This window comes from Phyllostomus discolor, chromosome 3 (genome assembly GCF_004126475.2).
Source record: "Phyllostomus discolor isolate MPI-MPIP mPhyDis1 chromosome 3, mPhyDis1.pri.v3, whole genome shotgun sequence".
In the NCBI taxonomy this organism is placed as follows: Eukaryota; Metazoa; Chordata; class Mammalia; order Chiroptera; family Phyllostomidae; genus Phyllostomus; species Phyllostomus discolor.
This window is the reverse complement of record NC_040905.2, coordinates 51,545,603-51,567,605: the sequence shown is the minus strand read 5'-3', so window position 1 is coordinate 51,567,605 and position 22,003 is coordinate 51,545,603. Positions and strand designations below refer to the sequence as shown.

Sequence of the window (22,003 nt, the reverse complement as noted above, 5' to 3'; positions counted from 1 at the left end):
ACTTCTGTATACAACCGTAAGACAATAGTGTTTTAAGCCACTAAATTTGTGGTAATTAGTTATTGTAGCAATAGGAAACTAATACATATTCTACTATCACTCTGGATTAATCCATTTTAATTAAGTTTCTTCATTTCTGAATTTAACCCCTTTGAGATCCATTTTGGACTCCTGACCTCCAGAACTGTAAGATAATAAATTTGTGTTATTTTAAGCTTCCAAGTTTGTAATAACTTGTTTGGCAACAATTGGAAACTATTTCACCTATTAAGTGACAGCCGTGGCCTAAATTAGAGTGGAGAGAAGTAGGCATATTCAAGAGATTTTTATAGAGTAAAATTGACCAAAATTTGCTCTAGTTTTAAAACAGACATTGAGAAAAGGGTAAAGGGGCATATAGAAGAGTTTGGATGTCTCCAAGATTTCTAGTTCGAAAAAGTATGTTGTTGGCATGATTCCCTGAAGTAAGAAAGCTGCTGCAGGGTTTAGTTTGGGAGGGGAAGTCCACGAGTGCAGCATACTCCTGTGACATCTCTATCATGAGAACGAGGAGAGATGTCTTAACATGCAGCGGAAAGTCAGAAGAAGCATGTTATTAACTCAGAGTCGTAGGTAATAAATGAGGCCATCCACGCAGATGATAGTGTGTGTGTGTGTGTGTGTGTGTGTGTGTAAAATGAGAAGAGAAGAGAGTCCATGAAGGGCCCTGAGGAACACAAGCATTCAAGGTCCAAACAGAGAAAGTGATGCTAAGAAAGGAGACTGAGAACAGTAGCCTGAGGAAAGACGAATCTGAAGGAACCGAACAGAATATTGTGTCTTGGAAATAGCCACTTAGGCCTGGGAGTCCTGTGCAGGAGCAGTTGTGATAAAGTGATGGAATTTGAAGCTTTATTGGAGTTGATTGAGGAATGAGTGGGAGGTGAGAAAGTGGTGAAGTGAAGACAACTGTTCTAAGAAGACTTAGGGAGATGGATAGAAGTGCTGGTATTTTCCGGGTGGTAAGAATAGCACTAGCCATGCTTTGGAATAAATAATAAAACTAGTGTGTGAATGTGACCATGAAAAATGGGCCAGGTGAGAACACTAACTACTCAGTAGATGATTGAAAGGATGAAGTGTGCATGTCTTTGAATCCCACAAATCCAGTCCACACTGCCCAACATAAATTCATTTGGGGCTGTATCATTATGCTTCACACATCTAGGAGTGTGCTGATAACTTACTGGTTCATTCAAAGGTAGCACTATTGTCAATAATCTCTCTGCTAGCAAAGTGAATAATTAACTAGGATTCTGGGCTCTGCTTTATGCCCCTGTTTGCTTTCTACACTCGATGTAGAAAACACAATCTTCAGATTTTCTCATGCCACTGGAGAAACAGCCTCAGAGCTACCAGAAACTCACTTAATGTGTGAAATATTCTGTTTGCATCTGAATGAACAGTGGTATCTTAAAACCCCAAAATTGTTTCCCATTTATTAAAAAAACTTTATTATTGGCAGAAAAGCTTCCAGACCTCATTTTTTCCCTACACAATGGCATGATGTTTCTGCTTTCTTTCCCCATCCGTATGTAATTTAATGTAACAGGTACCATTGAAAACTGCAACATTTATTTGACTCTAACAGCCAAAAGTTTGCTGATTTGAGCCTTTGGGAAAGGCATTCAGGAGGGCTGGCATTCTGCCACCAATCCTATGGTTTGGAACCACCTCCCACATTAATCCCTACTCTATTTCGTTCATGTGTAGCACTGCCAAAAATGTCCATCTGCTGGGGCTGACTACTCAATGAAAGCCAGAGGCAAAATTGCAACCTGGAGAAATAATAAAAGAAGCAAGCAAGATACACATCTGTCTGGACTGCATTTTTCACTATCCTCAGCTAGCCTGCATATTTCATAATCAGTGCATCATTCAAACCCTTGAATGGGATTGAATTCAAGGGATTCAGCGAAATGGCAATGGCCATGAAATCAAGGGAGTAAGGATAGCACTGCCTGTTTCACCATCCTTTCAACAAATTATATCTGAAATTGGAAAGAAAAAAAAAAAGAAGGGTTTCTGCCAGAATTTTGTCCCCATCAGGTGCAGGACTATTCTCTTGTGTATGGGCAGTTACATGCCAAATCATAGGTGCAGAGAAACCAACATTTCATTGCAAAGGTTAAACCTTTACCTATTCCAAGCTTTTTACTTTTTTAAAATCCTCACCCAGGATATGTTTATTGACTTAGAGAGAGAGGAAGGGGGAGGGAGGAAGAGAGAGAGAGAAAGAAACATAGATCTGTTTCCTCCTATATGCACCCTGACTGGAGCTTGAACCTGCAACCTTTTGGTGTACAGCATGATGCTCCAACCAACTGAGCAACCTGGCCAGGGCCCAAGCTTTTACTTTTTAAATTCAACTAAGAATTGTCTCCCAATGTAATTACATTGATCTCTGGTATTACCATTTAATATACTAATAGGACATATTTAGATCTGATACCATGAAGGTGAAAGAAACAGACACATTACCTAAAATAAAATATCTTAGAACTGAAGTTAGAGGATGAAGAAGAGTTACTATGTATATCAGTCTTATTCTGGATGGAGATGGATTTGCACAAAAGCTATAAGCTCTATTTGAGGAGTAGTTTCAGATTGTTATTTTAAAAAATGACTTCTTAAAAGTATTAAAATAACTTAATAACTATGAAGTTACCTACCAGAGAAAATTTTCTAAGTATTACTAATTTATTGAATGTTTTTAATAGGCTACAAGCAGAAAATAATTTTCTTCTTCTCATATCCCCTTTGACCTGATTTATAAACTAACGTATCCCATCCCCAAATAGAACCTCATGAAATTATCATTGCCTTGTGAAGAAGATGCATCCAGTTGATTTCAAAGCTTTAATCTCTTGTGCAATTTAAAACTTCTCCCCTTCCTCAGCTCAGAAGGCTGAAGTGGGGGAAAAGGAGTGAGCTTGGCCAGCCTCTTTAATATTTCCCCATACTGCTTCTACAGTTCCTCTTTTTTACTTACCAGGCTCCTTTGGCCCCTCCAGGGTTGTTACTGAGAGGGGGAGGGGAGATGAAATACTTGGTTAGGACATTTGTATCAAAGCTCTCTGTGTATGAAGCAGCAAAGCATTGGCTCTTTCTCAAATGGGGTACTTTTGTGAGTACCACAAATATGCTTTTCCTCCCCCTCCAGTTAGGAAGCTCTGAGTGCAGTTCCCCAGTGTGAGGGAGGCTCTCTGTGTGGCCACTTAGCCCCAGCTGCATCTTTTTTACTTTCAAGAGGTGTTCTGAGTCAAAGGTAAAAAAACAAAACAAAGTGGTTTCTCGATCTTATTAATCTGACTACACAATAATCTTAATGCCTCCCATGTAGGTAGTGACACCTGTTATTATACACCCAGATAGTGAGAAATATGCAATTAACAGTTGCATTGAATTTAACCCCTGTTTACCCACAGGTAGAGATGGAACAAACGCCAGGTAGAAGATACCAAAAGGAGTTGGTTCTGTGGACCTTTTAACCTTGGGCTGATGCTGAGATACCTTAGGAAACCATGAAATACCACATTAACAAACAGTGCCCTCTCTAACCAAACTTACGGGTTACTGATTCATCTTTCGTGTCAAAAATGTTTATGTGAATATTCATTTTTAAGAACTGTATAATCATTCTACAGATTTCCTGTTTTATTCTATTGGCTCTCCAGTATTAAACATTTTATTTCACATTTTTAATATTTTAAACAGAAATGTGATGAAGATCTTTGTTTATTTTTTCTACAATTTGTTTGATTATATGTTTAGAATGCATTCCTAGAGTGAAATTATGTTTATCATGTTTTATCATGATAAATGATAAATGTTTATCATGTTTTTAACTTTAAAAAAGTTGCAATACTGTTCTGTAGATAAAAAACAATGTAATTTTGATAATTAAACCTCTTTAGCATTTGCTGAATGAGGAGCTTAGATAAAAATGGAATATTATTCATAGAGGAAATTTAATCCATTAGGAATGTACTAAAAATAGTGTTTGTTGACATTATATTTACTTTGTCTAACTGTCATTACTTAAATTGGGTTGTGATTTGATTCATCTGTTAAAAGGAAAAAATGGTCATTGATTCAAGCAAATGAAGAACTGAATTTGTCAAACTGAAGAATTTTAGCTAATTGTTTCCAGAAGCAGTAACACTGATATAAACCAAAGACTGGTCACATTTAAGCAGTGTGACTTTTAGCAGAATCATATTTGTCCTTTGTGACACCACCACACAGAGGTGTTGATTCTCATCTTTCCAATGTCCCAAAATTTATGGGAACATGTACTGGTCCATATGTGCAAAGGAAACCCACTAATCTACATAGAATAATGATTCCAGAGACTGAATATGTAATCTCATGAGCAGTAAGACTTAAGTCCAGTTCTGACAAATTTACGGTAAGGCACTGGGACAATTGGACCTCACTATCCTCACCTACTAAGTACAGAGTTGGACAGTGATTCCTAAAAAGACGCTTCCAATGCTAACACTGAGTAACTCCAGAAGTGAGAGTGAATTTGCTATACCATTACCAATTAGGAAGTTTCCCTGGAGGGATAAATACTTGATGAGAGGTAGAAAAAGCTGACCAGAATTGTAGCTTTTTAATCCTAGAACTCATGCAAAAAATACTCTCTCTTAGGATGTCTAGACAAATGGGCCAAAACTAAGACATTTATTTGAAAACACCAAGCTCCTCCAATGCTGTGGTCAGTCTCAATTTGGAGTTTTTATTTCAAGTGTAATTGAAATTCTTGTATTTTTATACTCTTTGACTAAGGTTCAGATATCATTTCACCAGACATTTCTAAGAACACAGGCAAAATGTGATTTCAAAAACCTTTTACTTCAGGAGATACTACCAAATCAAAAAAAGTCTTTATTTTAATTAAAGACAAAAATGTGTATTTAAGCTCTTTTGCTTAAAATAATGTTTTTCTACCGAAAATGAATATATGACACTAAGATAAGCTATATAAACTATAAACAGAAAATTTTCTTGTGAAAAAATTATATACTTTTAACTTTGATGATCTAGTCATAGTTGATAGAAATGTCCATTAATATATACCATGTTCTTAATTACTTGATTGTATTATATCCACCTCTTAGTATAAATCTTCTCATGCAAAAAATTCAGTTTTAAAATATCAAAAAAATAAAAATAGAAAAATAGAAACAATTGTTTTCCATAGTTGCTGATATTACACTAAGAGTAAGTAGAGACTAGCTAAGCTCTGTAGAATCCAGTCAATAGAGTGGGCTGTTTTGGTGATAAGTCCTCACAATAATTATCATAAAAAAGGACATGATCTGACCTTCTTAATCTTTAATAATTAGAAATCATAAAATTGGTCAGGTGCAACACCCTCTGGAAATGGAAATATGTAAGCATGACTATGTCTTTAGAGCTTAAAGATTCTATGTGAGATGAAATTCAAATATCAAATAAAGCAACTGGATTTTCTTTGAAAGCACAGATTATGGGACTCCTTCGTGCAAATCAGAGGTGAATAAATAGTATACCCTCCATTTCACCAATTGACCAAAAAATTCACCACCCTCCAGCTCTACACCGTTTGCCAGATGCTCCCAGGGGAGTAAAGAATAACTGGGCTAATGAAACAAAAGATGTTTTATTTTAATGTATTTGACCATGAACAGATTCCAAACCAATATTTCTTTTTCAAAGGGTGATTTAATAGGAAATCAGATAGCATCAAAAAACATTTTTAGTACATGATTTTCCTCTATATTACCTTTCACCAGCTCATTCTCCTGCCCCCACTCTCTCAACCTTTTCAAATGCACACCCAAAATCGAAACCACTGGCGCCTTTGCACAGAGGGGAAATGTGTATGCTGCACAGATGTACTGCTGCCTTTGGGACTTGAATCACCCAAACAATCTGAGTTAATTACATCAACTGATGTAACCCAATTCCTTCAAAAGAGATGTCTGGCTGTGAAGAATTTTGAATGGATATTTAAAGCTTTTCTTAGCCCCCTGGAGAGGGCTTGAAATTAGGAAGATATTTTACTAGGGAAAGTCGTCTATCTTTGCAAATTCAATATTTCTATGCTCTTTACCCACTCATAGTTTTCTATATTCTTTTAAACACTTAGACCGTTTATAGACCCTAATACTGCAGGTATAAAACTTTTATTAATAAGGGAAGGGAAGACAGTACTTTGTCAGTAAAGTAGTGGTAAGTCATGTTAGCAAACAACAATAAGATAAGCATTGTTCTAAAAAACGTTAAGAGGTCTTCCACCAGGCAAAGTCAGTTCTGTAAGGCCATTTTTTAAAAATTATTTTAATGATCTCAATGGTTTCCTGGGTTCTTTTCTGCTGACTGTGTCCAGGGGTTGCTGTCAGCCCCCTGAATGTGTTTTCTGGTGTACAGATGGTGGGAGGGATTGTTTTGAAATCAATTTCTTGCATGGCCACCCCTCCAAAACCACCCAAAGCAAAATCCATGCCACACTTCTCTATCTACACATTGAGGACATCTTCAAAGTTACAAAGATTTATGATACTACCAGCATGTTTTAGCATAGTGGAGTCAAGCCACCCTAAATATAGTCTAAAACGTTTTAGGTTGCCTAGCCATGACTGGGCTGGAAAATTAGAGCAATGGCCTGGACACCACTCAAGGGAAACAGTATCATTAAAATACGGTGATTCTGTAATTCCATCCACTCAAACAAATGCATTTTTATGGTACTCAGAATGAAAACCTGCCATGTTGGCAGACAACTTGGTGAGAAAGAACATGACCATGAACGCATATCTAGTAAAGATAACCATGAGATTCATCTTCTTTAAATTCCAATTGTGGAATCAGGTTAAATAATAAACATGACTGAGGAAATTTAATTAATGCTGATAGCACATGCTTAATTTATGTGCTTATAATAAAAAGGGCACAGTTCACTGAGCTAAGAGGAAGAATGCCAGGTTTATCTTAGTAATCCATGTTTATAATATTCTAATAATACAGAAATTATAAAAAGCAACTTTCCCTAAGAAATCATAACTGGTAAGTGGGAGAAGACTGTTAGAGTTTTACAGAAAAGCACCATATATTCAGGAGGAATTCATCACTACATAAATATGGTATCTGATCATACCAATGAACCATGAAACTGTATGTCAACAAGGAGTAAATAGATGTCCCACTCAAAGCAAAATCATTGGAGAGGAGCCCACATAGCTCGTTAGTTTATGATGTCCACACATTCATTTTGAGGAGCTATCAGGGATAGCACCTCTGAGGATATCTTTATGTCTTGTGTTTCACAGAGCTTCAGGTCAATCTGATGAGTTAATCCCCCTATTCTGTGACCAATGCCAAGATGATGTTGCTTGGAAATCCTACATGATGGTTTAGTGATACCAGTTTTAGAGCTCCGGATAAAAATGATTTCTGGCCATCACAATCATTCAAATGAAATGTCTCAGTGTCTCTCTTACTCTGAATCATAAGGGTTGTCAATCTGTTAGTACAGTTTTAGCTCCAAGTGGCAAAATGCAAATAAAACTAACTGTAGGCAGAAGCTGTCTCTGTATTTCAACTCTAATATTCTGCTTTACTTTGTTCTGCATGAGGGTTCTTTCCACCTGCAAGTCAAGATGACTGTTTACAGATGCAGCCTCAAAATTTTTTAATTTAGCATTAGCTTCCCCAGCACACCTGCATAAAATGAAGAGGTATATCTTAGCATTAGCTTCTCTTAGTGGAACATACCTTTCTCTCCCTAGCTACATAAAGCAAGAAAGGTACACCTCTCTCAGAAAAGGAGTGTCTGCAGTTGAAAACAACAGATCCTTACAGTAGGTCTTAATGAGCCACAAGTTTGAAACTAAGCCATTCCTTCAGGACACTCTTTTAGGATAGTAATATCAAGTACAGGCTCACTCCTTCAGGACACTCCTTTAGGATACTAATATCAAGCACAGGCTCACTCTGATTATGTCAGTATTGTTTTCAGAAAAGAATTGCTTCAATGCAATGCCCCCAACACACACACACACACACACACACATGCACTAGATTGAGAAACCTCATCTATAACTGGTAAGACAAAGTGGATGGTGTGTCTCAACCAGATTCTGCCCCCATACGTTAATCAGTGAGAATGGAGAAGTGACGAATAGTCCTGCCACCATCTCTGCTTTCCCTCAATAAGACTTGTGTTTTCAAAGAAAAGTCAAGTTCTAAAATTCAACAATAAGAAAAATGTTTGCTTATAGGTATTTTAAAAAAGTGTAAAAGTGACATACCTAGAAGTCAGTTGGAGAAATTGGAATTCAACCCCTACAAAACTGAAGGACCTGTGAACAAGAACGTTAGGAAGTGGACAGGGTTCCAACAGTGCTGTATCACATTTTGACAACTTCCTTTGGGGTCAAATCTCCTATGCCTCTTCATAGCCCAGAGGTAACTACTAGAAGCTTTAGCAAAACCTATTCACTCAAGCGATGTCATTTTTCTCCTGTGACCTATGAGTCCAACAGGTTTACCAGCCAGTTTAGAGAAGAATTCAGATTTGACTATTTACTTTGAGCTCATCTAATTCAAACAAATACTATCAAATTTAGCTAACTACAAAATTTGCTTCCACTCTAGCCCAAATCTGTGAAAAATACCCTGGAAATAGCACACAACACACCAGGATAACAGAATGTCTTTTTTGGGTATCCCCAGTTCAGGACTATCACGGGTATTATTTTCAACATTTAGCACATGCTAGAGTTTTAGGTTAGTGCAAATTCAGTGTGTAAATATGTTTGATTTTTATTCTATTTTGTCTAAAATAATTTCTATTCATTGATTTTCTACCTAACTGCCCTCTTAAATGTCACTACATGCCCATGGATTTATTAAATGAAATTTAAATCTTAAATTAAATTAGGCTTCTCTTCATTCAATAGTAGTATAGCCATTCTCTCTGCCTCTCCCATTAGTAGACAAGCCAACATTAAAATTTATTAGCTGAATTGGTAAAACAATATCCAATACCACCAAGAGCTCATTTAAGACCTTTGAAGGAATCAAATGCCAAAAAAAAATTAAAGGAAAAGCAATAATATATAGATCAACACAAAAGGAGTATAAAAACTAATAGAGGTTTAATTTGTATGCTGGTAGAAATTAGTTCTAATAGCAAAATTACCCACTGACAAGTGTATTTTTTATGAATGAAGAAGGCTTCTCTTAAGTCACATAACACATAGGTCTCAAAAAGAAAGAAGGCAATATCAATTTAGCATTTCTGTGTGTATATCTGCCTTCGTCAAGTTTGGTTTATGATTTCCTACACAAATATTGGGAGAGACAGAAGGGACTTTTTTGTGAGTATCTGGCAAGATTAGAACTGAGTTGATGCTCATTATCCTGGGGTTTAGTGAGGCATCGTGGAAAGTTTCCCCTTTGGAGTAAGACAGGCCTGGATTTGAATTGGTTGTACCCTGTAAAAGCCACATATCCTTAGCAAGTTACTTAAACTCTCTGAGCTTTACTATTTTGACCTGCAAAAACAGAGAAAAATATTTAACTGATGGAGTTATAAAGAAATTTGAACAAATTAATGCTTTTACAGTGTTTAGAACATTTGTAATAAATTACTACTATTATTATTTTAGAATCTTAGAGTTGGCAGAGTTTATTTAGCTCTTTTAGTCCAACTTTTGACCCAATGTGGGGATTACCCTCTCCAAAATTTCCCTACGGATGATCCTACAACTTATAGTGAAGGAGAACTCAGTCTAAAATGTAGCCACTCTGTTTGTATGAATCTCTTCCCTATAATAAACCCCCAAACTACCTCCCTAAACTTATACACACAGCCCTAGTTCAATCCTCTAACATTAAACAAACAGTACGTTTAACCCTTCTCATTCATGACAAATCTTAAAATATTTGAGAACTATTCAATTAAAGAAATTCTTAGACTGTTAATTACCCTGAGGAAAATGTCTTTTTTTTTAATCAAAACTAAATATTTTTATGCCATTGGTTCAAGACCTTTGATGTTCTGGCTGCTTTTCCTTAGATGTAGCCTCATTGACCAAGCCTAATGATTGGTGCTTTTTATCAATTCTGTCAATCCTGAAAAATTCTTAACCATTGTCTTTTCATGTATTTATCTAATAGGCCTTTCTGGTACTCCAATTAGATATATGTTAAACAATTTGATTTTTCTTTTTTAACTTTTCTTTCCTATTTTTCATCACTTTGTCTTTCTGTTACATTTTTAGATATTTCTTCAGCTCTATCTTTTAATTTACTAATTTTCTCCAATTATATCTAATCTGACGTTAGGTATAATTGATAAAATCTCCAGTGAGATTTTAACTTCAAAAAATTTTTTTAGTTTATAGAAGCTCCATTTCTTTTTCTTATTCTTTGCTTCCATTTAAATTCCATCTTTCATTTACTTAAACATGTTAAATATGCATCCAGAATACTGAAAAATATAGTATAACATAGTGGTTAGGAGCTGTGCTCTAAAGTTAGACTGCCCAGGTTGAAACACCAACTCTACCACTGAATCTTTATGGGTCTGGTTCTGCTGTTATTTCTGCTAATTCTCTCTTTTGGTACCTTGTTTGTGATTTCCAATCCTGATTACTTGTGCATTGGGAATGTATCTCTGGAAGTTCCATGAGGCTTGAGTAATGAGTGGATTTCTGCAGAAAAAAAATGTTTATTTCCTTCCGACTGGTGCCTGGAGGTGCTACTAATTTGTGGTTATGTAAAAACAATTTCTTAGATTGTAGTTTTTTCTGATCATTTGGATTAATTGGATTTAAGCCTTAAAGTCAGGTGAGGTTATGACTCATCACAGATAAAATTTTCCCTACTGGCCAGGTTGTTCTGCTATCTCCCTTTGTAAAGTAAAATTTTAAATGCATTCTTTCACAAAGGGGATAACCTATTTCATTTTCACCAATGAAAGACATTTTAAGTTTCAATTTTATTATCTAGTCTATAAGCTATATATACCAAATTTTCTTAGCCTTTCTTTAAATCACATCAATTTTTTTCTTTTCTACTAAATCATTCCCACATCAACAGGCTATTATTATTTTGGGCACCATTAAAAAAAATCCTCGTGTAACCTCATATCTTATTTCATTGCCTTTCTTTATAGCAAAAGTTTATAAAATGCTATTTATACCTGTTATTTCCAACTTATTTGTTTCCATTCTATCTTGACTCTATTTCAGTAAAGTTTTTCTCTCATCCATAACCTTCACCTGGCTAATGCTTTGTTTCTGTTGACCTATTAACTGCACTGATATGTTTACCACTTAGCCTTGGATACCACTGTAAACCGGTTTCCTAATCTCTGGCTCCTCCTGTTCGGTCTTCTTTGCTGGTTCTGCATCTCCATGACTTCCACTGATAGGCATTGTAAGTGAGGGATTTTGTTGGGTTTTGATTGACTAAGCTATAAAGCAGATGAATATTACTGCTTCTACTTTTAGCCAAAGCCAACGTATAGATTTCAAAGTTTTTTATTACTTTATCTTGAGTACTTTTCATAGGAACCCAGCAAAGTATGTATTATCAATACTATTAATAAATTTTAATACTTACCTGGCAAGGGAGATACCCTGATCATGAAGGCACTTTCCCCAGGGCAAGACTCATCCATTACACTCTGGATGTGCTGACCTCTGTGATTTCCTCAAATGTGAGAGACTTGACTGCATAATTTGTGGTAGTGGGGGGCTGCATTCACATTCTCCCCTAAAAAATAAAAATATACATTTTAGCAGATCATTTTGGAGCCCCTTTGCATGCATATGTTTATCAATATGTCAAGAACAAGTGTTTTTTTTTTTTCAGGCAAATCTGTTAACCTTTACTTCTAGGCATGTTTGATATGTAGATCAGAAGAATGCACAAACATAATTAACTATGTTTTTACCAAATCTTTAGACACTGTCCCCTCTGATGTTTTTGGAGAAGAAATGATAAAATGTCTAGGAAGTTCACAACCCATGTGTAATGAACAGTGCTTAATAGATTCAAAACAAAAATAGGAGAAACCTTTAGTGACATTTTGTAGTTAAGTCCTGGCCTTCAATTGCTTCACTTATTAGTTGATTGATTAAACACATATTTATTCAGTGCCTATTTTCAGCACTGTTTTATGTGCTACAAATATATAATTTTCCTTTGCTTCATGAAGTTTTCATTATAGTAACAGAGACAGGGAATGAATAAGTAAAATATACCCTCTATTAAACAGCAATAACAACTTAAAAATATAATCACAGGGAAAGGTGATAAGAAATGTGTGTGAGGGAGTAGTTATGAATAGGATGGCCTGCAGAGGATTTGGTGTTACAACAAAACATGTAAAGAATTGAAAGAAGGGAATGAAGGAGACTACTATTGCTTTACTCACCATTGCACCACACTATTTAACATAATAGCCAGCACGGATTGGTGCTAGATAATCTTTTTGAATAAAATAACAAATATATAACAGTTGGTTTTCTGCAAAGTCCTTTACAATACTGACCATATCAGAATTTTATTTTATTTATTTTATTTTTATTGTTTTACTATTTAAGTGATCTTTATTTCTTTTTTAGTTGTTGTTCAATTACAGTTGTCCTCATTTTCCCCATTACTCTCCCCACCCAACCCACCCCACCTCCCACAGTCAATCCTCCCCCAACCCCATTGTCTTTGTCCATGGGTCCTTTGTACATGTTCCTTGATGACTCTTCCCTTTTTTGGCCCATTATCCCCTTCCTTCCTCCCCTCTGGTTACTGTCAGTTTGTTGTTTATTTCCATGTCTCTGGTTATATCTTGCTCGCTTGTTTATTTTGTTGATTAGGTTCCACTTATAGGTGGGATTGTATGGTATTTGACTTTCACTGCTTGGCCTGTTTCACTTAGCATAATGTTCAGCAGTTCCATCCACGCTGTCACAAAGGGTAGGAGTTCCTTCTGTCTCTCTGCTGCATAGAATTCCATTGTGTAAATGTACCATAGTTTTTTGATCCACTCATTTACTGACGGGCACTTAGGTCTCTTCTAGCACTTGGCTATTGTAAATTGTGCTGCTATGAATATTGGGGTGCATAGGTTCTTTTGGATTGGAGTTTCAGGGCTCTTAGGATACAATCCCAGCAGTGGAATTGCTGGGTCAAAAAGCTGTTCCATTTTTAGTTTTCTGAGGAAATTCCATACTGTTTTCCACAGGAGTTGCATCAGTCTGCATTCCCACCAACAGTGCACTAGGTTTCCCTTTTCTCCACAGCCTCACCAGCACTTGTTGTTTGTTGATTTGTTTATGATGGCCACTTTGACTGGTATGAAGTGGTATCTGATTGTGATTTTAATTTGCATCTCTCTGCTGGCTGGTGATGTTGAGCATTCTTTCATATCTCTCTGGGCCCTCTGTATGTCCTCCTTGGAGAAGTGTCTGTTCAGGTTCTTTGTCCATTTTTTAATTGGATTGCTTGTCTTCCTGGAGTGGAGTTGCATGGTTTCTTTATATATTTTAAAGATCAAACCCTTGTCTAACATATCATTGGCAAATATATTTTCCCATAGAGTTGGTTCCCCTTTCATTTTGCTGTTTTCTTTAGCTGTGGAGAAGATGATGCTATATCAGAATTTTAAAAAGCATTTCCTATAGCACATATTCATCTGGCTTTGATTTTTCACTTGTACCTACTGATGACTAGCCATGAAGGTTCAGAACAGGCCTCCCCAAAATGTGCTACTTTGGCATGTGAATTATTTTGAGCTGAAGGCAATTGAGACCTTGCAGGCTCAAGAGAAACTTTCACCCCTCCCTGAAAGAATTTAAATTTGGAGCCTTGTTCATCATAAATGTTATCAGCAGAAATAATTTTTTATGACCTATCTATAGGGCTGGGCAAATATTTAATTACTGAACATCTGCTTTTCTTATCAACCTATAGATGACCCTCCTCTCTTCTGAAGCCTCACGTGCCTAAAGTCATCCTAGCTCAGAATGCCATACATACCTCATTTTACCTTTCTGTTTCTGGACCTCTCAGGCATGTCAGGTCTCTCACTCTGTCATGTCTGTGGCGTTTTCATATGTATATGTATATAATTAAACTGAGTTATTTTTTCTTGTTAATGTCTCAAGTTGACTTAATTATTAAACTAGCTGGAAGAAACTAGAAGGGGAGAAAAAAATTCTTTGCCCATAGAAGCAATGATTCTCTGGTCACTCCAGCTGCTGTTGGAATGCTCCATGTTGTTTCCCCTTATCTTAAAGACGGTTAGAAAAAGGCTACTTTATAAGTTGTCAAGAGTACATGTTAGCTGGGGGTGAGAGAAGCGAGTTATCAGGAAGCATGATTAAATATTTGTGCTTTTATTCCTTTTGAGATTTTGTAGTTTATTTTGTAGTGATTTGAGTCAGGTTTGAGGGAGGTTTCAAGAGGAAGCAGGGGAGGGAAGGATGAGACAGGTTCTATTGACTCTACACGTCAAAGAGAATCAAGTCAATAAAGTCTTTTGGAAAAGGGTGAAATAAACACCTCCAACAACTTTTAGAATGCCCTATAACACAGATAAGTTTTTCCTTGAGGGTTTCACCAAGGTTTCTCAAGCTCATGGTTTATTAAAAACAGCCTGGCCTTCCCAAGGGAAACTGACATGTCACTGATGCCCTTTGTTTCAGTGTCTAGTTTGCTGCCAGTACACACAGCATCCCTCTCACTCTTTCTCTTTAGGATTGTCTCAAACGGTGAAAAGTGGAAAATATGAAGAGGGCTGTTATGACTACCTCTATAATAGCAGCAACCATTAGGGAATAACCTTCCATTTCTTGTAATTAAATTGCTTGTGATTTTTCAAAAATACATTTACATCCAGCTAACCTGCCAAATCCAACAAAATTAAATTTTCCTGAGTCTAAGGATAAAAAGTCAGCCATCCCCAAACAGAAAGTGATCAGGTTGGCCAGGTTGTTTTCCAGAGCTTTCCTCTGACCAGCCGAGACTAAGGTGATCCTGAACTGGAGAGAAAATGAATCATATAGGTCTGAAATTTCAATCCACAGCCCACTGCTCTTCCTGCTTTTTAATACATGTCATATGGCCAAAGGACATAAAGAACTGTTTTTCCTTTAAAATATCTAAATTCTAATGATAAATGGCCCTTAGCACATTATACTTCCCACTTTCCTATACCAAATTCTTAAAGAATTAAATGAAAAATAAACAGTAACAGTAGGGTGTGGTCTCTTGCTCCAGGCAGTTGTTAGTTTAAGAATCCGTTTTAGTGAACGCCACCCTTACCATTCCTCCTCAGTCCCGGGATTCACATTCCCATCAGCCAAATGTAATCTGCAGATAATACTCTCCTCACCTAATTGAGGTAAAGCATGTTGAGAATTTGAGAGAAATAGATGATTTTAAAGCCCAACTATTCAAAACCATATAAACTTTTAAGTTCAGCTACACTGAAAAAGAATTGGTATTTATTAGAACAAGGTCTGGAATGAAGTTTGCAATTATCCCTATTTCTGGATAATTTACATACATTCCAGAGGCACAACTTATGAACACAAAAAGTTAATGTACTAAGTAGTCATCATAGTAGATCTCCTTAGGACTCCATCAGATAAATACATTGTTGGCCTGACTACATTTGTTTTATGCCATTGAAATCAATGAATTGTATGTCTTTGTTCTATAAATTGTTTCTTTTTACCAACGTTGGTCTCTCCCAAATAAGTGAGAGTTTTTGGTTTAATACCAATATTAATTTTTTCCACACAATCCCTCCATTGATGTTGTCAGAGGAATACTATCAATTTCTATAGAGAGAAGTCAAAGAACCTAAACAATGTAAACAATATTATCAAAATTTAGGTAAAGTTATTTTTATTTCACAAACTAGATGAAGTAAACACTTTAAAACATATTAGAACATTGAACTATTTATTTATTGCCTTCTTTCTTGATTTTCTAATTATGACTTTAATAAATTTATTTAGAAATTAAACTCTTCTCTTATTAAAGAAAATAGGGGGAAAGAAGAATGTGGGCAAGCAAAGGTTTTGAAGACAAATTACCAAATTTGTATCACCACTCCTTGCACAAGTCTACCTGAGTTCTCCCAGCCCTACTATCTGTGCTACCTTTGTGATCTCAGCCAGGGAAATTGTGCATCAGATTCTGATCTGTAAAATGAGGGAGTTCACTTAAGTACTATCCATGGTTGCTTTCAGCTTCAATGAAAGATAAATTCTTTCTTATGATTCTTTAGTGGGTTGACATTTGAAGAATTGATGGAACTAAACAAGCCAGATTTCTGATTTTACTTTCTCTCAAAGATGTCAATGCTGTGAAACATTGCTGTGTGCATGATTCCTTCTGTTTAGAGCTCTCTGGGGGCAGATTCATGGAAACCAACACTGAAGGAACCCAGAATGGTCACTTGGCTCACAGGTAGAAATCCAGATGCTGGCCATGCCCTGTTGCAACTAATTGAGCAGAAACCAATAAGACTCCCTAAATGCCTGGAAATTTTGAATTAGAAGGAGAAAGTCAGTTGATTACTCATAGAATTTGGAGGTAGATAGTCATTATTAGCAGAAAGTCTGGAAAGGCCACAATGGATTACATACAAACTCAAAAAATTTAAAATGATTTATTCGAAGATTAGGGAAGCTTGCTCCTATTTACTTGTACCACATTAATTAGACATTTTGCTATTAGCTAGTAAATGAGAGGTTTGGAACTCTTTGAGACAGACATCATTTAGAAGATTATTCAAAAAGTCCCCCCTTTTTTCTACACAAGATAACATTAAAGACAAAGAGTTTCAGTCACAAGGCTGTGCTTAGTCACAACCTTCTGTGGTGGAATTTCTCTCCACAACCATTTCAAATGTGTGAGTACAGACTGGAGATATCGCTGCCTCAGGCGTATTAAGCTCGAACATGACCTGTCATGGGCCCTCTTATTTGGACTGACCTGCCTCCTCCTTTCAGGCTCAAAATGACCAAAAGAAATTATTTCAAAAATAATTTTAACTTCTCCTCTCTCAGTTGAGGCATGAAGAGGTGACCCTGCTCACTGTTTAGCAGAGGAATTACAAAGTAACTATGCAATAATTCTCATGACAGGATGTAAAATCTGTCTTTACCATAAACTCCTATTTCCTGTGTCAATCGGTAATTTTCTGATTAGACTCTTAAAACTAGAAATGACTAGTTAAAATAACTCCAAAATCAAGAATCTATTGTTACTTTAATGGAAAATGGAAAACAAATCACAGAATTAGATGGTCATTTTGAAAGTAAACTAATTAAGCCCTTTGCCTGCAAAATGATGCCATATTAGATGGACAATTATTGCTCTAATCTTCAGATGCAGGTGTTCCAAGTGGAGGTGACAACTCCCCAGGTCATGGTAATCTACCTGCCTGCCAAAAAAAGGTAGGTGAGTTGACCTTAGAGGGGTTAGAGTAATCTATTGCAACTCTGGGGCAGGGGGCAGGGGGGAGGATTGGTCCTGATGCAGAGCCATCTCAGTTAAGAACTCAAGGACCCAAGACAGCACCCAGAAATACTCTTTATGGGTGGAGAGTTTCCATCACTGTTTCCTTAATTCACTCACTCAACATTTGATTGTGAAATGGTCAAAATATTCCAAACACTGCTCGGAGCACATGAAAGATAAAATAATAACAAGATCTCTATTATTACAGCTCTTACATTCAATATGGGAGGAGGAAAAAACAAACAATTGAGTATATGAGAATATGCAGAGAATAGCACTCATGAGGGTTGGGTGTCTTCTTCAGATTATGATGTTGACCTCTATAGAAGTCACATGCTGGAATGAGAAAGACAATCAAGATGTTGAAAAACACTGTTCTTTTTTTTTAAAGACTTATGTCCAGTGCCTATTTCTAGAGAGATCCAGAATAGGGAAGACTAGGCAGGCCTGCCTCTCCCCCATGGATGCAAATCTGATCATGTCCCTGAGAATGCCCCCAGTTGCTGTAGGTCCCACAGGACTGGGGACATGTAGGTGAATGGCTCCTCACTGGCTATGCACTCTGTGCCCTGAAAGCCTGTATTTAGGCTCTTTAGGAAGAGGGAGTAAAATATTAGCTTCATCCTCTGGGGATAGAGAGGGTACAGGATACCTCTCCATTTCTATTTAGTGCCAAGCCACCTCAGAAAAAGTAAGGGACCCAGGGGATGAGAAGTTGTCCCTTCATTTTCTAGGGTAATCACTTATAATCCCCCATATTGAGGTCTACTTTATTATTCCACAACTAAGTTAATTTTCAAATCTTTTCTCCACGGTGCTCCTAATAAGAAGCAGATGTGGGAACCACCTCAGAACCAGGAGAACCCCTCTCTCCTATCTCTCCCAAACTCTGTTGCAAATAAGCCAAATTTAAACCAGCAATCACGTATGTTTCCAATCAGCACTCCAACTTTCTCCCCATGGAAGGAACTCCTTGGCTTGCACAAGGGAAGGAAATGTTTCCTTCAAACAGCAATGCCAGGACAGGGAGCAGCTTATTCTCATGATATTTAACATGCTAACCAGCCAGTGCAGTGAGAAAATCAACGCAGGAGCAGCCAGGGAGAGAAAGGAAAGGCCCGAAGCCAGCAGAAACAATGAGAAGGAGAGAAGAGGACTGGGGAAACATTTATAAAGTTTGAGAGCATAAAGCTCAGTTTCCTAGAAACCTAATCTATTGTGGATCCATGAGGAAGTGTGGCTCTTGGTGAAACGTGCTATCTCTCCCTTATCTTGCATGTCCCTTATCGTAAAAGGAACAAACAGAAGGGATACCCTGAAATCCACAGGGTGGGTGGGGGCAGCTTTTGTGATATGTGGAAGGGGAGGCATTAAATTACTTCAGCTAAGAAGCTAAAGTGTCTTTTTGTGTGTTTTATGGCAACTCTCCCTTGTTTTCAGTAAGAAAATAAAAATATTGTGCCATACTACGAATAATAAGTAATAAAAGGCCATGATGGCCCAAAAAAGAGGTCCTCATGGACAAAACTGATTTGGAAAGAAAGGTAAATAAAAATGTAAGAAATAGTCATTCTTCCTCCCATCCTCACTCATACTTTTCTAGACCTTCTCAGAGTTCTTAGGAAACATGTGAACTCAGTTGTGAAAAATGTTGAGCTATTTGAGGCTTCTGGGCTGTTCCTTAAAAGAAATAGCCTAAATGGGAATATTGTTGTTGACACTGGCTTTTGATTGGGATTTTTTAATATATATGCAGGATAAGGTTACTTGTGAGAATATGAGCAGCAATTTCACTGTGCACATAGTCTTTATCAAAAGTAATTAAGCATTAAGCTAGTCTTCCATTTGAAAGTCTTTTATTAATGAGATCTGTGTTGTGTGCTTGTCGCTTTCTGACAGCAGTTCTCAAAGCAGGGCAAAGCAATGGCATCCATAGTAACACTCAAAACACTGGAAGACTGGTGGGTAACTTAATAAAACTCCTGAGGATACAAATAGTTGATTGTCTAATTGACTAAACAGATAGTGAGTAGCTGACAGTTCTGGGAATTAAACTGGATATTTATTTTAATCTGTTTAATTGAAAATTGGAACAACATTTTACTGTACAGTAAGTTTATATAAATTTTTTAATGGTTGGTTAAGTTACATGTTTGTTTTCAGATGACAATTATAAAACGTTTATCACATGTAGCATTTTAAGATATTTTCAATTTTCCCAAAGCACTACAGCAAAAAAGTTTACTGCAATAAACACAAAAAGTCAACAGACCATCACACTATGTTTAAAAGAGACTTCCTGGCAACCTGCGTTCAAATCTAGCCTCTACCACCTTCTTGCTCTGTGAGCTTGGGAAAGTTACTCCACAAGTCTCACTACAACCATTTACTAAATGAAAGCAAAATAATCCTGAGCTCAGGAGGTTATTGTGAACATTAATAAAAGAAAGCAGGTCAAGCCATCAGTAGAATGCCTAGCGTATGGTCAGTACTCAGTTATTTTTATTTACTTTCTTTTGCAACTTGGCCCTAGCAACTAATCTATATATTTGCTGGAATTGCTCACAAACTCCAGCTCTGAAGCCTCATTGTTCAGCAGAAACCTATTAGCATAGGGATTATTAGAGAACACATGGACTTTTTTTACTAAATCCCAAAATATAGAACCACAGTTACAGACAGAGAAATGCTCTAGCAACAGCCATCAAGTAAAGAACATGTTTCAGAACACATTTCATTTTTACTTCATGCAGAGAGAGTTGCTCATCACAAACTCATAGAATGCTAGCCCAGTAAGAGGTCTTAGGCTAGTCAATATACAACACCCCTCATCTCTCTACCACCCCACTCTCCATGGCCTTATTTTACAAAGGAAAAAAACACAATGAATTGTTATAGTCACCCCCAATTAATTAAGGTTTAGAAGCAATACGGAACCAAATTTGGGGTCTCTCAATACATGGTTAAATTGTTTTGGTTTCTCTCATTTAAACTGATGACACTTTATTTAATATAAACGAAAGTATGGGATGCTTACATACTTTGCTCACTAACATGACCTGGTAAGTGTGAGCCAGAGGCCACACAGCAACCATGCCACTGAATTGTCAGGCAGAGCACACTGGCTATTATGTTGTCTCAGGTTCTTTATTGAAAAAATTGCCATCACCCCTAGGGTTTGAATTCCAATATGGCTGATGAAGCAGCCTCACAAAAAATGGACATCCTATTTCCCCTGCCTGTATTATAGCAGAAATGCCCCCTGGACAAGGGAACCAGGCTCCTTTCTTTCAAGTCCTGTCCAGAAACCTGTAGAAATATCTCTTCTTGGCAGCTCAGGACTGCCACTTGCCATTGCTTTGGCTAGCAGAAAACTATTGAAAAGAGACTCTCTGGGCTACAATGGAAATCATCAAAGTTACTTACAAAAACCAAATAATACACCTGTTTTAGTGAAACTTAGCCAATCAACTTTTAAAATTCCAAGAAAGAGAATTTTCCAGGTATTAATGCAGGTATGTCTCCCTGCCAGTGTTGCTTTTCATACAGTTGTCTGCAGAGAACTCGGACATCACAGTGATCAAGGTTTTCAGCTCTTCGAGCACCCGCAGCCCTACCTGAGCTCTCCAGATTTTACGAGAGTACCCTTCCTCTCTTCCTGAATTGTATGCCTGCTGAGTTGGCAATTACTAACAGCTCAATCACTTAGAGCTTTAGCTCCAATATAGTTAGCTTCAGTCTCTCCACAGGAGCCTCATTCCTTCTGTGTACCTCAGTAGCCTTTGTACAAATAAAGGCTCATTAAGAAGATGTGGGTTCTGTCTCCTAACTGAGGACACACTTAATAATCTCTTCTTTCCAACACTTCTGCTGTCCTGGATAGTGACATCCAACAGGACAGACTCGGGATCTCCTTCCTAGCTCTCAAAACTTGGGGCTAGCGAGTTTTTTTCTAGGAACAACCTTGGGGCCACACCATATGTGCATCTAAATTACATAAATTTAAGCATACAAATTTTGGGATTGAGTTTGCAATTGAGGACAATCTGCTTGCCTTCCCTTCAATGAGAAAAATGCCCCAAAGATAGGAGAAGTAAATCTGTTTTTCCCTTAAGTGTGATTGGAGTATTTTAAAAATGCATATTTTTGGAATAGCATGCCTCTATTCCCCTTCTCTCACCCACTGCAAAAAAGAAACAAGCCAACGTTGTCTGGTACTCATCTGTTTAGGAATCAGAAGGAAAACTGGCTTTATCTTGGTTTCCAACAGAGCATCTTCCTTAAAGCTCTTGAAGAATTATTTTGTCTCTGTACTTTTCATTTACTCACTGCCTTTGGAATTTAATCCTTTCTCTAAAATGTAATTCCACTGTAGTCCATTCTTGACCAGGTTGTAATACATCATGCAGTTCATGACCTGTCATGA

At 37.0% G+C, this 22,003-nt stretch overlaps 1 long non-coding RNA gene and 1 other non-coding gene across 2 annotated transcripts in view; one reads left to right on the top strand and one right to left on the bottom strand.

Moving 5' to 3' along the window:
- The first annotated feature begins 11,653 nt into the window (after positions 1–11,653).
- On the top strand, positions 11,654–11,817 carry LOC114514806. Its single transcript, XR_003686121.1, has one exon. It is a non-coding gene; the product is annotated as a U1 spliceosomal RNA (small nuclear RNA).
- Positions 11,818–18,438: 6,621 nt separating this feature from the next.
- The window catches only part of LOC118499312, a 30,644-nt gene continuing 27,079 nt past the window's right edge, over positions 18,439–22,003 (bottom strand). Inside the window, exon 5 of the long non-coding RNA XR_004901834.1 lies at positions 18,439–18,450. This is a non-coding gene — a long non-coding RNA (uncharacterized LOC118499312). The remainder of the gene's footprint in view (positions 18,451–22,003) is intronic.